General features: G+C 38.6%; 1 long non-coding RNA gene across 1 annotated transcript in view; it reads right to left on the bottom strand.

The window, feature by feature from the left end:
* Window positions 1-1,244: 1,244 nt before the first annotated feature.
* The window catches only part of LOC107325694, a 29,823-nt gene continuing 14,211 nt past the window's right edge, over window positions 1,245-16,856 (bottom strand). Inside the window, exon 3 of the long non-coding RNA XR_001559745.2 lies at window positions 1,245-5,387. This is a non-coding gene — a long non-coding RNA (uncharacterized LOC107325694). The remainder of the gene's footprint in view (window positions 5,388-16,856) is intronic.

The following is a 16,856-nucleotide window of genomic DNA, read 5'->3' as shown; positions in this document are numbered from 1 at the left end:
TTGGTAGCTAAAAAAGTGTAATGGTATGAGTTTGAAGATGGCCACAGAGTCAAAGGGCTGTTGAGAGAACATTTAGCCTTTTATAGAACAGGTATATGGAAGGGAAATTGCCTTAGAAACATCACATACATTTCTGCATTGATGCATATGCAGATTTTAATTGAGTTCTTGACCATGTTCATAGACTGGTCGATTGATCTGGTGAAGAGAAGCATTCCTCAACCCTCTATCAAATATTTCACCAGAATTTGTGCCCAGGAAGGGAATAGAACTGAGTCTTCATGCGTGTAATGCATGCTGTGTCATGTCATGACATGCATGTGTCATGTCTTGACGTGTCATGTCTTGACATGTCAAAGAGCTGGTTGTTAGGTGAAGGGATGTCAGGCCTCCAACTAGCTAGTTTAGTTTGTTATCTCATCACAAAACATGGAAGTGAAAAATAAGTCCTAAATATACTCATATGTATAACCAAGGCTAAGGAAAAACTTATTTCTCACAGGTCAGAGGATACACACACACAGGCCATCTCTTCTTTAAAACAAATTGGTCTTTTACTTCCATTTTGAACACCAAAACCACATTAGTTACATGAATAAATTGCCTTCCTTTCAAAAATGTTGAGTGCTCTTGAATCCCACTGCAGTCATGTTCCCACATATTAAAATGCTAGGCTGGAAAAAATTCTAAGCACTGTTTAGTAGACAAAAGCCTAAAGGTTTTGTTTACAGACTCTTTCATAGGAGAATAATCAAGCTCTTTGGAGAGCTGTTACTCCACTTACTTGCTAGCCTTATTTTGACAGCCTTTGCTAGTCTGCCCTACTTTGAAAAGGGTAGGTTGATGTGAAAGCCAAAAAAGTGAAATCATATTTGCTGTCAAAAAAATAAGTGTGCTTTAAGCTTTCATCTGCCACTAGCAAGGAATCAAATATGGCAGTGGTAGCAGCCCTTGTAGTTAACCCAGTGTATGTTCATTAAACGGCAGGGGGTACCCAGAGTGTTTATTTCAGTAAAAACAATTAAGCATATATATATATATATATATATATATATATACATATATATATTCCAGTGTTAATGATTCCCTGTTGACAGAGCTGAAAAGGGAGTGCTTCTTGAGTTTCCAAGAGTGATTATTAAAGAGAAATGACTGTCAGTCTTCTAATTTGGGTGAATGCCAAGCAGACCAAAGGTGACAGAATAGGAGAAAAAAAAAAGAAAAGAAAGAATAGTCAGGGCTCATTATCAACATAATATTTCTGTTTTATTTTTTTACATTGTCATAAATGAGCTTCACAGTTTTGCCTTTGTTGTGAAACCAGCGGCCGCAACACGATACATTTTCCGTTACATCACAGTGCTTTTACACGTAAGCCTGAGATGATTTCTTCCTAATTTCTTCCTTGGAATCATCCATCATTTTCTTTATTAAATATTTCCTCTTATACTCTTGTTTCCCAAGCTTGTCCCCTATCTGTGGAGGATTTTGTTCACATTCAGGCTAGCTGTTTCTGAAAAAACGATGAGAATTTTTAGGCTCTCCAAGGCTGTAGAGAAAGAAAAGCTGTCATGGTGCCAGCACACCATATTCTCTGCAACCATGGTTGTTAGGACTCAGACTATGAACTGGTTGCAGAAGAGATGAAAAGGCCACACTCTTGACATCGCTCTACAGAGGAAAAATAAGTGAGTAAATAAATTCATGACCCTGCGAAGGTGTGGTGCAGTTACAGGTTCGCTCATCCTGTTATTCAGAGTTAGTAAATGTTCATGTGCTGTCTTTCATATTGCTGCAGACTGCGTTCTGCTGGCTCATCACGATTGTTATCTCTACTGGAAAGCAAGCAAACCTCTCATCTGTATGAGATTTGATGTGACATTCTGCATTTTAGCCAATTCCAGCTGGCTGCTCCAAAAAGGCAAGCAATGTTTCATAGGTACCACAGCTATTTCTCCCTCTTCAGTCCCTTGAAGTAGTAGCATGTAGACTGTACATTAAGCTGTGAGGTAAGGAACCATAAATACATATTCTATTATATAGAGATTTTTTTGCCACTTCTTTTACTGGCTTTATAGTAATCCAACTGCAAAGATAACCTGAAAAAAGATTCCTTCTCTTTCATCTTTACTGACAATCTCCTGTCTATTTATCCCCTACTGCACTGTCTGTATTTCTCTGGACTTCATAGTCTGTTATAGAGCCTGCATTAGCAAACCTCAACCATACAAACGTAATTCCTCTCTGTCTTATTTATTCCTATCTTAAAAATGAGTTAGTTTATGTATGATCATTTAAGGGAGAAATGAAAGGCAGTGCAGAATAGAAATCCTCTGCCAGCATGAATTTCAACTGCAGTCTCTTTATTTCTGTAGAATTACGGCTAAGGATGAGCTTTCTGGTAGATGATGTTCATTTAGCCCTTGCAGTGAATGTATAAGGCATATCTGCTATGATCACATTACCATGCCGTGACCCTTACAAGAGTCCAAAATACATTCAGGAATATACCCACCGTTGACTGCTGTCAAAAAGAAAAGTTGGAGTAAACTTGAATACAAATGCATACATGATATCAAATATCAAAATAGATTGATTCTATAGTATGGTCACAAGCAGTCATCAGTTAAAAAGTAAAATATATATAATTCACAATAAGCTACTAGTCTTTTTAATCAGGGATGAAAAGTTGTGACTGGCATGTATCATTTATTTCACATATAATTTTTAAAAAGCTGGTTCATTCAATTCATATGGAATAAAATGTGACTGAGGGTATAAATATTACAACCTCTACATTAAACTGTTTTCTTAATTAGTAGAAATTGTTCTAGTTTTTGCCATTGTCATACTTTTTCTGTTGATGCTGATGTTGCTGAATCAGCTCAAAGGATGATTATAGCTGTATGTGTGAGATCACGCAGAAGAGGGGACAGCCCTGTCCTTCAAAACATTCCATTTCGCAGAACAGTCTCAGCTGGGAATTTTGCTGCTGAATCACTAAGAGCTCAGAGCTGAGGAAGGTTCAGTTTGATGGGTTTTATATTGAGAATGACACATCCAGCTGTTACGTAGCCATTCTTCACTGAAGATCATAACAGTAATAAATAGTTTTGCCTCACTTCATCTCCCTGAAGAGTGGATAAGCTTCAATGAGGCTGCAGCATTCGTTGACTGGGGCAGTGCAAACGGGTGAGCCAGGTATGATTCTTTGTCATCATTTCCTGCTATTCCCTCTGCTACTTGGTATACCTCCTTCCAAGTGAGAGCTGTGTTGCCATGTGGTTTTATTTTGCCAAAACGAAATCTGCCAAACATATCCCACCTTAAGATAATAATTTACTCACTGCTAGTCATCTCTTCAGCGCTGATATAACAGAGATGTAGAAAGCCATCACCCTGTTGGTGAAAACAGCCTCATTGTGTGCAAGTTTCTAGCTAAGTTTGAACTGATTTGTAAAAAGGCTAGAGCTGTTGTGTGAGTTGACTGAGAGAAGAATCTACCAATGCCTTGAACCACTCCACTAAGGCTTTTATTGCTCTGATACTGTCATAATTAACTCCAATATTTTCAGTCTGGAAATTAAAATCTGAGGTTTTACAGTGTATTGATTCCTTCCTTCAAAGCAGTGCCTCCTATTTATTTCCATGGAAACTACAACAGATACAAAGATCACAATAGCAATATTTGATAGAGCAAGTTCTCAGCCCCAAAACACTGTTTTTCAGCACAGTCACCACCATTGGCTTTACATGATCGCCAGGGATGAACAAGAGCCTGCATGCCATACTTGTACCAGTCTATACCAGTGATGGTGACACACTGTCACTGTCACCACTGCTGTAACACAACACTTGATTGTGCTCACATGTTTGGTCCCCATAAACATTCAGCAAGCATCAGTGGATGTCAGCGGGTGCTGTTTTTTAGCACAAAGGAATTCACACACTTTTGCCTAGTATACATTTCCATGTTAGATGCCATTTTGTCAGACTGCTGCTCTACTACCATCTGTCACACAGCAGCAAAATGTAATGGAATATTGGTGGGAAGGTTCAACCTCTTGCTGTACCACCAGAATCCATCTCTGAGGTTGTGAGCCAACATAATAAAATAGGAGGCATTACTGAGATTTTGAATTTCCAGTTTCTCATTTCTTCTTGGAGATTCACAATTGAGAGGAAAGGCATTTGCAGTGGCAATAAACACATTAACTAAATTATTATTACAATAACAAACTCTCATATTGGTAGTTTATGCTATTCCTCTAGTTTACTCTGCCATTCAGCATTCTAGCTCTATTCTTATTTTTATGGGCCCTATAATTAAGATCAATTTTAAGAAAATAATTTCTTAGTTCCCAACTAGGCTATGACATTTGGTTATTGGTTATTAGAGGCCTATCTGTAGATAACCATCTCGTGGTCTAAGAGGCAACTTTGTACCAATCCTTAAGGCACTCAGACTGCCCTACTTCTTAGACTGCTTGATTTACTGAGTCTCACACTTCCCTAAGATATGTGGGCTTTTTCCCCCTTTGCCTTGTTTGGGCCTTTATTCTTTTATATTGTGTCAATCATAGCACAGTGCCAAAACCTGACCTGAAAATTAAACAAACAGAGAAACTTCAAAATGACTCTCCTACGCAGGGCTATGCTGCAGTAAGGAAACTCTTCAAAGTGTGCTCTGTTTTTGCTCTCCTCTAGTGCTGAGTGTTGAACATTTCTTTTTTCTTTTTCCTTTTCTTTTTTTCTTTTTTTCCCTCTCCCTGTGCTGTATCATTAGTGCCAGCTCCGTTTGATCCACTAGGAAAGCAAATTTCCTGCTTCTGCCTAAAATGCACTTGAGAACCTTTTTACTAGAGCCAGTAAGAACACTGCTGCGTTAAGGAGGGAGAGCGAGGGGAAGCAGAATAAGAATGTTATCTGTTCTTTTATGTAGCTTTTTCATATACAAAATGCAGCAAACCAAAGCATTATATATACCAGGAGTTATTACTGCAAGCTCCTCCCACTGTGCTTCCCCAAAGGTCACAGCTCAGAATTGAAAGTTATGCACAATCTAAATGCTAAAATGCTTCCCTCTGAAGTTGGGCCATCTAAGACAATGATGTAAAGTATAGTTTTGTTTTTTTCTCTCTGTTAAGAAGCGCTGCTCAGTTCGCATAAAGACAAGGGGACACTTGCTTTACTGATGTTCTCCTTGATTTCAGGGTGTGATTCTCTCCAGTCTTCCACATTTTGGACTCTTTTAAAAGTATGTCCATGATATTTGAGTGCTTGAATATTGTAGTTGACTTCTGTTATACCGTGGTACCTCAGCGTGGCTTCATGTTTCCTGTGCATTTACAGAGAGTAAAAGTCATCTTTCACTTTGAAGTGATGTGCTGTAGAAGGAAGGACAGAGTAGGTGAGGTTTATCACATTTAACTCTAAATGTCCACTCCTGAGCTATGCACTTTCTTTAACATCAGTGAACAGGTAGGGGCAGTTCTAGACTGTGATATAATGTCTACACAAGGATGAGGTGATTCACACTCCAGAAATAATAATCATTCTAACCATAATGGAAATCGTACAGTGGCCCTGTCATATTTTCAACCAAATGAATCTCACCCACTGTGTCCAGTTCCCTACTGCATAACATTCACACTGAAATAATTGTTTGTTGAGTAAAATATTTTTGTTCTTCAAGAGTCATGACATCAGGAAGCAATGAGTGCAATTGCAGGAGAGAGACATATTTATGTGGCTGTTCTGCTTCTGCTGCCCAAGCCTAGTGGGTGCTAACTCAACTACCTGTGTAGTGCTGCACAGTACAGCACCCGCATTGTCTTTTATTATTGAGCACACATAATGCTATCCATCATTTCACATGTTAATATTTTATTCTTAATATTTGCCATGAACATTGATTTGAACTATAGTTGGATTTTCTCAGTAAGGTTCACCTAACATAAATTCTTCTTTCCCAAGAACAAAGTACAAAACAATCATCTCATCATATTTCTTTTCCAAATTAGATAAATTCTTACATGTATTCCATTGTTAACCTGGTTGGGAACTTCTCCACACTCTGGAAATATGTCTTAAAAACATTCCATGGAGGTGGGCCTCTGGTACCCCTGACTATTCCATTAAAAACGTTGATTCAGCATGGTTAAGTGAAAACTCATAGATATTCACTGTAGAATATGGCTGTAATGGAGGAGTGTAGCTTAACTACCTTCCAAGCAACTGCTTTTTTCTTTTTATCTTTCAACAGCTACTCCCATTACTGTGATGCTTAATGCTGAAGCTAAGAGTAAGGGATGTCTCATGATCTTATCATACCTCTGTGCTTCTGTCAACTAATTGAAGGAGAAAGTAGTTGCTTGATTAACTGCAGAGTTAAGAGCAAAGAGAAAGAACTGTGTGGGGCCAGAAGTAAAGCTAACTCTGATGAGGTAACATGAACAGAAATAGACAGGTAACCAGTAGTGATTTAACAGGATAGGTAGCTGGATGCACAAAGCAGGTTAAAAAAAGTCAGGAAAGAGAAGAAATGCTGGGGCAGGAGTCCAAAAAGAAAGCATGAGGATCTAGGAAGGAGGGACAGAAGTATCTAATATCACCGGTGCCACAGAATCTGGCCACATCTCTGCTCACCAAGCATAGGCAGGCTTAGTCCTTGTGTTCCTTAACTCGCGACTCTGACATTTTTCTAAGGTATGATTCAAGTCTGCAATACGATCACATATATAAATATTCTTGATTTAAACGTGGCTATCAGTTGGTAACTTTTCAATCTCAAGTTATTTCTGAATATGCATTTTGCAAATAAAACTAATCCCTCAGACTTCCTTTTCATGGTGTGTCATTTGATACAGTAGAAGTTAGCAAGCAAAACCCCTGTCAGCGCACAGAGCTAGTGCAAGTGTTTTTTATCTGAACATATAAAAATGTAGCCATTAGACAAAATCCCATACTTTGGATAGAAAGGAGTTGTAGAAGCATATTAAAAAAAAAACAAAACCAAAAGCTATACTAAAACATGCAAACCTCTTGATTATTTTATATATTGAGAACAAATATAGGAAGATATATTATTTTGGCCTTCTTTGTTTTTGTGAAGCTACAGTGCAGCCCTTCACAAGTCTGATTTAAATGAAATGTTTGAGTTAAAGCCAATTCAGCTTTACTTCACCAGGCTATGTTATCTTCAAAAACTCTCTCAGTCTTTCCATCCTAAGTCTACATTATCAACAGAGCCAAACTATTAATAATTTATTGCATGATTCCAGGTGATATGCACTTATTGCATAAATGTGCAGTTTAGTCAGGATTCTACTTGGGTTGCGACAACAGTATAGTTAAACACCAAAAAATGTCCATGTTGCTCATGGGATAAATCCTCCCAAATGTCCATGTTATTAATTGGATAAATCCTAGCTAAAAATTTCACATCTAATACCATTATTTGCAAATGAGATAAATTTACGTTCAGTAGTTAACGTGAGGGCACGTCTACTTCTTTTTGAATGTGTCTGACTTTGGAATTAAAATCTCCTTCATGTAAAAAACAATTGTGTGGTAGGCAATTCAACTGAATTTTGGGGCAAAGATTAAGTGAGCAGTGGATACAGAAAGCCTTTAGATGATTAAATTATCCTCTGTCCTTGAGCAGGACTTAGAGCTGACCTTTCTTTCAACAGATAAGACAAGAAAACCAACATATAGCCAGGTGTGCTGTACTTCATCTTTAAGCTCTTAAAGCATACAGCTTTCTCTTCTTCCCTTGAAAGTTTTTCCTGTTTCTTAATAATCATGGAGGTGACAAAAGCTCTGCTAAATAATACCTTCGACCAATGTATACTGAGAGAAATATATTCATTCCCAGTTTACCTCTGGTCTACTGCAAGTCTTTATTTATTAACACTCCATTTCAAAACCACTAAATCTTATCAAATAGATTTGATTATTATTATTTTAAATAAGCCACAAATCTTAAGATTCAGTTGGAAACTTTTGAAGCTTTATAGTGTATATACCTGATTTATTATTCTTGCTTCTTTAGCCTACAGCTCAAATAATCATTACTTTCTGTCTCTCACTCTAATTTTGTGTGGCTCTGCCTTAGCCTGCCAAAAGTCATGTTGGTGGACTGAGGCTTTCAGCGGTTCTATATCACATAATTCTAGTCCACAAAGTAAAACATTTCTCAGTTAAAATACATAATTTTCGAAGAAAGATATCAAACACATTTTCTGAAGTTTATGTCCAATCTAATGCTGGTTTCCACTGTTTTAGCTCATGAAACCCTGAGTAGGCCTGAAATTAAAGAGCTTGATTTCTGTTGGCTTTAAAACAAAGACCAAAAAATTAAATCCATTTGTTCTCTAATCTGGTTTGGAGATTTTTTTCAAGGTCAATATAAGTCATAAGTTTTTAATGATCCAAGTATGCATTGCTTGTAAATGCGGTCACTTGCCCGATAGCATGTGATTTAGTGTATCTTGCCATGGAAGAAATATGTCTCTCTGCTAAAGTTATACAGTCTTTTTAGGTGGGGGAAGGACGGCATTAGCAGAACTAGGTGGTGTTTATTTTGTTTTGTAATCTTCCTTTGTTGCTTGACTCTTTGGATAACAGCTAGCTTAAAAATTGGTGTTATGTGTCAGGTAAATTTTTGTGTTACTTTCCCATTGCTTTTACCCATAAGTCGTACTGGTCCACCTCCCATGGACTGAAACAGCATAGATGTCCAGGTCTCTCAGTGCCAGGTGCCTGGCAGGTCTTCCCTCCAGCGATTCTAATTTACACTGTTTATTCATCTGTTCTCTGTATGTGCATGCATACATCTCTCATATACATACATCTGTCTATACGTATACATTTAATGTATGCACACATGCATGTACAATGGATTTGTGTAGAGCTTGAAAAGCAATATCATAAACTGTGAAAGCAGAACATAGAGGATGAAATATTCATCCCTAAGATGTTTTGTGATCAGTATTAGTTAGAAGGGTCACTTTCCAGTGGGAGAGACTTTGCTATGCATAGTAGAGAAAAAGATCAGCAAAAATAAATGGGCAGCTGTTGATAAGAAAAGTAAGATGATGTAATCACCAAAGAGGAATGGAAGACAACTTGGTATTGCTTTTTAAATTGTTCTCGTTTACTCTGATTTGTAATTTATGTGGCACCTGAAAGTATGCTGAGTACTTTGTAGAAAGACTATACAAAGTATTTATAGATATTGCATAACCTGTAAGATTTACACTGGAGTTATAGTGAAGTAAAAATTAACAGCAAGAGCATGAACGTATTCACATTTCTTGTGATCTTAAGGTAGAGGTTTTTACTTGTGGCAAAATCCTTTCAGGGACAATCATGAAATATGGATGTTGCTAAAAAGAAGAATGCAAAAGAGAAAGCAGAGTAGATGGAAGGGCAACCAAAAGTATCTCAGGCATGTGAAATCAAAATAGGACTAATAAGAAGCCTGGCAACTGGGCTTACACAAAAACATATTCAACCAGTTGTGGTAAAATCCAGAATGACAAAATGAAGAAATTATAACCAAACAGAGAATGCTGCCAAAATGGGCCACGTGGCAGAAGATCTTTTCTATGGTGAAGCTGTCTTTTCCCACATCTTTTTGCTATGCAGAGAAATTAGACTACATTGATTTAAAGGATACCTGACTGTAGACTGTCTAAGCCAATTCATGGAGCTTTACTTGTTTTTAAGACAAAGGAGAACTTGGTGACTACGGAGTATGGATTATGTCACAGGAAAATGAATAAAAGGCAGGAAAAAAGTTGCTGAAATTAGGAGATAAACAGGAAGCAATTTTAATGGAGAAATGGGCAGTTTGTGGTCAAAAAGAAAGTATACGGGAGAGTGTTTAAAAGAAACTGAAGTAGCTATTTCACAGGAGATAATTTTATAGATACTATAAGTGCACACAGGGAACAAGAGGATAGGAAATATAAAAAAGTGTGTGAATACAGAGATCTGAACATCACAGCACATCTGATCAAACTTGACCAAACCATACTGAAGATACAAATCTTACTAAGCACTAAGACTGGCATTTTCAAAGAGGTGGAAGTGGGCGGAAAGGGGGAGGGAGAAATAAGCTTGCCTGTGACGGGAATTATGTAAACCACTGTGGCAGGAACTGCAACTTGCTCAGACTTGTTTTAGAATGTATAAACTGGTTACATGCAGGACCTCACACCCCTTGCATTGTTCCTGATATATAAAAGGGTAAGAAGGCAAACAGATCTTCTTAATAGAATGTTTCCCATCCTAATGAAGGCACTATGTTTATACATAGAAGTTACACCACCTTTGCGACCTTGCTGGAGACAAAGGTGTTCATGAATAGGTGCAGCTGAAGCACAAGGCACCTCGCCTGCTCTGACACACCTGATTGTCCCCAAGGGATGATTTCAGCCCAGGTGCAAATTAGAGCCTCTGAAAAAAAGGAAAGCAGGTGGGCTTTACACATCCAGAAGGGTAAGAAGCTGCCAGAATAGTGCATCCAGTTCTCTGTCAGATAGATGATGAGGAAAACCCTAATTCCTTTTACAAGGCAACTGTAATTCAGCCTCAATGGAACATCTAAGCAACTCCAGGTATTCAAGTACAGTAAGTAAACACAGAAAGGTGATATTTATTGATGGTTTGAAGGAAATAAAAGCTCAATGTACTGATGAGATGTATTCAGTTTTGGGCAAATCTTAGTTCCACTTGAATCAGTGGGAGAGTCTTATTCCCTCAGAGAGGATTTAGAATATTAAAAACATCAGTTAGATAGCGAAGGCAGAAACGTCAGTGGCACAACTTTATAAACATAATGTGAAATGTTAATCCCGGGGATTCTGGAAAGGTTTTTCTGACTTCAGTTCCACAAAAACTGCTGGGGAACCAATGCTAAAGTTGTATTTCTCCAAACACTTTATTTTCAAATTTTTCAGTAGTCAACAATCTGCTCTGAACAAAGGTAAAATTATTTTTGCTAGAGCTGTTGTTAGTTCTTTGTATCTGCCAGATCTCAACCATGCTTTCTAAAACCACACAGCAGGTTTTTCTGGCCTCTTTTGGCATGCAAGCTCTTTTCAGAACTAATTCAACAGAAATGTGAACAAAACGCTATTTCCAGTATTGTAGTACAAAACCACCAGCTCAAATGTACAATGCTTCTGTAAGAGAATATAAACCATGCAAATTTAAACATATTTGAAAATACCGTAGCCTCATATTTTACTCTTGAGCTACTTTGGGGGTGGGGTAAACATGGCAACTCACCTCTGCATCTCTCTTTTACATAATCTGCTCTGAGTGCTGCCTGAACGATAGCTACGTAATAGCGTAATATCCTCCTGAGAAGATGAATGTTAAGCTATTGTTAGAGGAAACAAGTAACTGTTGTGTTTTGCTTTGGCAGAGACACAAATGCATTTTTAATAGCCATTTGTTTCATCTGAAACCATTAAGGGAGTTTTCCCATTTCTTTTCTGCCTGTTAGAAGTACAATCTACGTTTTGCACTACATTGACAAAAATTCTACAGAAACTTTACAATCCGTGTAGCTCAGCATTGCTGCGAAATCCTGCAGGAGCTGACAATCCTGTTGCTTTGTGTTGATGGATGGCTGAGCAATTCAAAACAGTGAGGGGTTTTAAATCTAAAAATGAAACGTGCAATCAACATAAAACAATGTTAGTGCCTTAAAATATAAGGTAGCACACCACTTAACATTTTCACCTTTTTTTTTTTTTTTTTTTTTTTTTTTTTTGCCTAGTTTCCTGGTTTAGCAAGGGCCCACCACCTGGTAGAAGCATGCTGCAGAAGTTGCCATTCTCACTTCACATTCCAGGTGCACGGGCTACAGAAAGCTCCCTTTGTTCATGCCTCAAATGTGAATGAACAGTAGCAGCTTTTATGACTCCGACGTTGAGTGTGAGCCGTGACAAGGGAGAACGGGAAATGCTGGTGTACTCTGAGGCAAAATTACACTTTCCAAAAAAGATAAAAATTTTAAATACATATATTTAATTTAAAAAGAAAGCAGGGGCATTTAAATACAGAGTCACATTGCCTGTGAACTCAGTTTTTCCTGCTAAAGGGAAAGAAGTTTACAGATTGGGAAAGAAGAATGATAAGAAGGGGTGAAGAAATGAAGCATTCCTATGTTTTTTAAAAATCATAGAGAAACCCATCCTGCACTCTTGCATCTTTTATAACTCTGAGCTTCTCAATTTAGCTGATCATCAGCTCCTATCTCATGGTCTAAACAAACTACCATATTAAAAATTCAAGGCATGGCCCCAGCTCTTCAGGCTGGCATTGCTCTGTTGCCTCAGGTGGCATCAATCCAACAGCACCATCTGAAGATCTCACCAAGAGGCTCTGTGCAAGTGCATTAGCCTGAGGCTGGCACCATGCTGCTGCTGATCCTGCACATCAAGCATCCCTTGATCTGAAGCCAATGGAGGCACTGGGGATGGGATAGCAGTGGCTGGAGCCTGCTTGGTCACCATTGTCCTTGAACACAGGTATCTGGGCACATTCTGTTGTGGATGCTGTTCAGTACTAAAGTACGTACACATGTGTGGTATACCAAGGTCTATTTGTTAATGAGTAGTTTACTCACACTTGCCAATGTACTGTAAGGCAGAGACCAAATTATACTGCTTTCCACAGTTATCACAAAATTGTAGTAAGTTGCACTACTGTGTTGATCAAATACTAAAAGTCAAATTTAAAAATATATAAAACACCACATGCTCAAAACTCCACAGCTGAGCCTTCCTTTCAGGCAGTGGTATGGGATCATATCACAGTATCACAGTCTCGTGCGGGTTGGAAGGGACCTTAGAGATCATCGAGTCCAACCCCCCAGGATTTGAGCCTCTGTGTAGCAGAGCGGCACTTCTACCACTTGCGCCACAGGGAGGATTCGAACCCAGGGCCTTCGGTGTTGCAAAGTGGTGTCCTTAACCACTGTGCCACTGGAGGCACACAAATCATATAATCATGAAATAAGGCAGTGCACTAATCTTCTGATGCAAAGTGGATGTATACATCGCAAACTACTTTTTTTAAAGGCTGAAGTTCACCAGCATGTCAAACAGAGCGTAGGTGTAACTGTGGTTGGTAGATCTAAGGATCAGCCAGGACATAATATCTCCTCCCTTACTACATTCATTGCAGCCTTTCCCTTCCCTTCCCTTCCCTTCCTTCCCTTCCCTTCCTCCCTCCCTTCCCTTCCCCTTCCCTTCCCTTCCCTTCCTCCTTCTCCCTTCCCTTCCCTTCCCTTGCCCTTCCTTGCCCTTCCCTTCCCTTCCCTTCCCTTCCCTTCCCTTCATATAATTCCACATATTACCACAAATATTGCTTCACAGTTACAGAGCTACCTCTGATTTCTGTGCTTAGAGCAGATTCTATTTCACCACTGAGATTTTTAGAGTAACACTGACAACATTTTCTTTTCTAAGCTTCACATTTAATTTGAAGTATGACTGGTAATGGATTTTTTCAATACTTTGTTTCTTATTAGATACCAAATAATAATAATTTTTTAAAAATTGCAATGCTAAACTCCTACAGTAAGTGAAGGGAGGGGGAGAGAGAATATGAAAAACTAGGAAAAGATTAAGTTTTCTCTCCACAGTTTGAATCTGTGGTAAATAGTTTGCTGCAATTTTAGTTTCAACCCAATCTGACTCAAATTATATGCTTTTTCATGATCTAGATGCCTAGCAATCAAGTGTTTATCTTTGTGACCCTGTGTATTCTGTACACATTCTGAAGATGAAGCTTTATTGTGTGCCTACCCGTTATTGAATTAAGAGCTGGGGGAAGGAAGGGTGAAGACACTTAACTCAGTATGATTTGATGACTCATTTTACACTGAAAAGTTGCCAGAAATGCATCATTTCCATTTGCTGGGAAATGCTGTTTCAGTCAACTGAAATTGTTTTTGATCTAGGGTGGGGGTCTTCAACCTACAAGCAAATGGAGACCACATGGTAATTATCCTCATCTTGGTGCCAAAGCCAAAAACACTGCTGTTTTGAAAAAAGTCAAACTGAAAGAAGAGAAACTGTGTAGCTAGAATCTGCTTATATCTGGAATATAATGAAAGAGATAGCAAAGACCACAAAGTAGATGGGATGAAACAAGAAAAATTAACATTTATCTTCTCTGACTGATCAAACCCCAAATCTGTAGCACTGAAGCACCAGAGTATCAGCAATGCTTTAAGTACAGTAAGGCTAAATAGGTTTTTGCAAAGGTAATTAGGAAGCTGGGAAACTGGAACACTTCTGGTTTGGAAGGAATACGTGGATTTTGCATAACCTCTGTTCTTTCTACTATCTTAAAGATGAAGATCAGATACTTGCAAGATATCTGATTTCAAAGAATTTCTGAGGCATTTTTATCAGTGCTTTTCAAAGAGGTGGAGATGCTGGTGGTTTTATAATGGAAACTGTTGCTATTTTACAGGCTTTAATTTAATTGCTTAATTGCTGCTTCAAAATGCAAAGGACTAGAACTTTAGCCAAGAGTTCTTTTTCTCAAGGACAATATTTATTAAAAATTAAAGCCAGCCTTTACCATATCATGCAAGCTGGTAATTGTAGCAGAGCTGACTGGGGAAACCAAGTCAAATGCTCAGCCACAGTGGAAAAAAAAGAGATCAAATAAGAAGGTACTTCTTTGAATTTCCTCCCTGCCCCACACTTAATTTTAGTGACTTCATAGAAAGGAATCTCAACTGTTTTCTCCCTTTTCAGGAATGAACATTAATACAGCCTTGAAGTTCCTTAGGGTAAACATACTTTCCCTTAATGGCTAAGAGCAGTTTAGGGAAAGGATTTGCAGTGTTGCTTAAGGTACACATGTGCTTAGTGAAGTTCAGAAGGAAGCCTCAGTCGGCACCATGCCTAACTTCTTTTGACTGGATTATTTTGTTAGGTGCCTTGCTTATCAAAAATAAATATGTAAGTGTAGATGTAAATTTGGCATATGATGTAAGAGTAATATTCCGAGGGTCATCAGCTAGCAAATGCTCGTGTCCGTGGGGGTTTCATCGCAGGATAACCTTTTCTAGGGCACAAATAAGAGTGCCTGAAACAAAAATCTTTTCTGCTTAGATGCCTGGTTTGACAGTTTACAGCTGCCTCTACATATCAGAGATAATGAGAAAAAAATAGGCGTATGGAAGTCAAACACATGCTATAGAGATAGGAGCTATCTTATTTCACAAGGCTACCTCACGAGATGATCCATTCTTGGCTCAAAACTCATGTGGCAGGCATGCATGTGAACATCCAGAAATAATAGGCTTGATTTTTAATTCCTGGCATCCTCAGCTGGCATTTGGCTGAAGAACACAGTTGATTCCAAATAGGTTGCTCACATTTCTTCTCTTCTTCAGGGAGCCTCATTTTCAGAAACTTACTAATGGAGGGTTTATCTTCAAGCATGGGAAGCAGAGATGGTGTGCCCACTCATTATTAAAGAAGTATTTAATGCACCAATACAATCTCTTGTGATAATAAATTAAGGAATATGTTGTACATCTCTGCTATAATAGATTCGAGGACTGAGCAAAGTGACAACTGAGGAGCCTAATGGGTGACCTAACCCATTCTCATGCAATATGCAGAATTAATAACAATAGGCCCTTGGATGTTATTGGATATTATATTTGTGTGCCCCGGTGGCGCAGTGGTAGGAATGCCACGTTGCAACACCGGAGGCCCTGGGTTCAAATCCCCTCTTGTGGCGCAAGTGGTAGAAGTGCCGCTCTGCTACACAGAGGCTCGAATCCCGGGGGGTTGGACTCGATGATCTCTAAGGTCCCTTCCAACCTGCACAAGACTATGACACTATGATGATATAATTATCCTAAGAATGAGCTCAGGAACAATAAATAATTGGTAGCCCATTTGTAGTTTCAATTTTTAATTCTTACAGTCTCATTTGGAGCAGAAGAAGAATTTAATAGCGCAAGAAGCACAATAAGGGTGGTAGCAAAAAGTTCCTCTTTGGATACCATGGTCTGTGCTGAGCCTGTATAGCTCAGCCAATTCTCACTCTTGCACATCCAAGCACAAAGTTTAAATTCTCAGTAGATTATTATAAGCTCTCGTTGAAATTGATATAAATCTAGAGCAACTCCAATGAACTCAGTGAATGAAGTCAGTCTAAATTTACTGCTGTGTAACTGCAAATGGATTCTGAGCTCTTCTACATGGCTTTTTTTCTAAATTACTAGGCCAAAGCCTGATAGCTTCACATAGGCAAAGCCCTGGTTTGTTATCAGCAGAAATTCTGACTGAGCCAACAGTCCTGTTTGCCCTCTGATCTCTCCTTATTTTTGTAGCTTAGTCATGCACTCCGAACAGCTCCCTCCATGATCTCCCCACTCTTTTTAGTGACTGTGAGTAGGTTTGAGAACATGGAGTCCAGAGGTTAACAAAGTTCTTTTCAAGCTGTATTTCTTCCAAAAGAACAGAGGTTCTTGGTAGGAGAATTCTTGCTATGTCACCATTCCACTCCTCTCCTGGAGGACTGCAACATTTTCTATTTGATATCCAACATCTCCTCAACCTCTGAAAAATTTACCTTTTATTTCTGCTTCCTCATTACTCTGCCTCTTGGTTCACCTCTCATAATGTTACCAAGGTGCTCTACTTTACTGCTGCTGTGCTAGAGCAATGCAAAGATTGGCAACCTAAAATTCAATTATTCCAACAAAACCTGACTGCAGAGGTGACCGGTGAACATCGATGAGTAGTGCATCCTCCTACTGCATCCTTCAAAGCACATTTCCACTTGGAAGAAAGCTT

Source organism: Coturnix japonica, chromosome 1, assembly GCF_001577835.2.
Source record: "Coturnix japonica isolate 7356 chromosome 1, Coturnix japonica 2.1, whole genome shotgun sequence".
Lineage (NCBI taxonomy): Eukaryota > Metazoa > Chordata > Aves > Galliformes > Phasianidae > Coturnix > Coturnix japonica.
The sequence above is the reverse complement of the archived record's forward strand: the minus strand, read 5'-3'. Positions and strand labels throughout refer to the sequence as shown.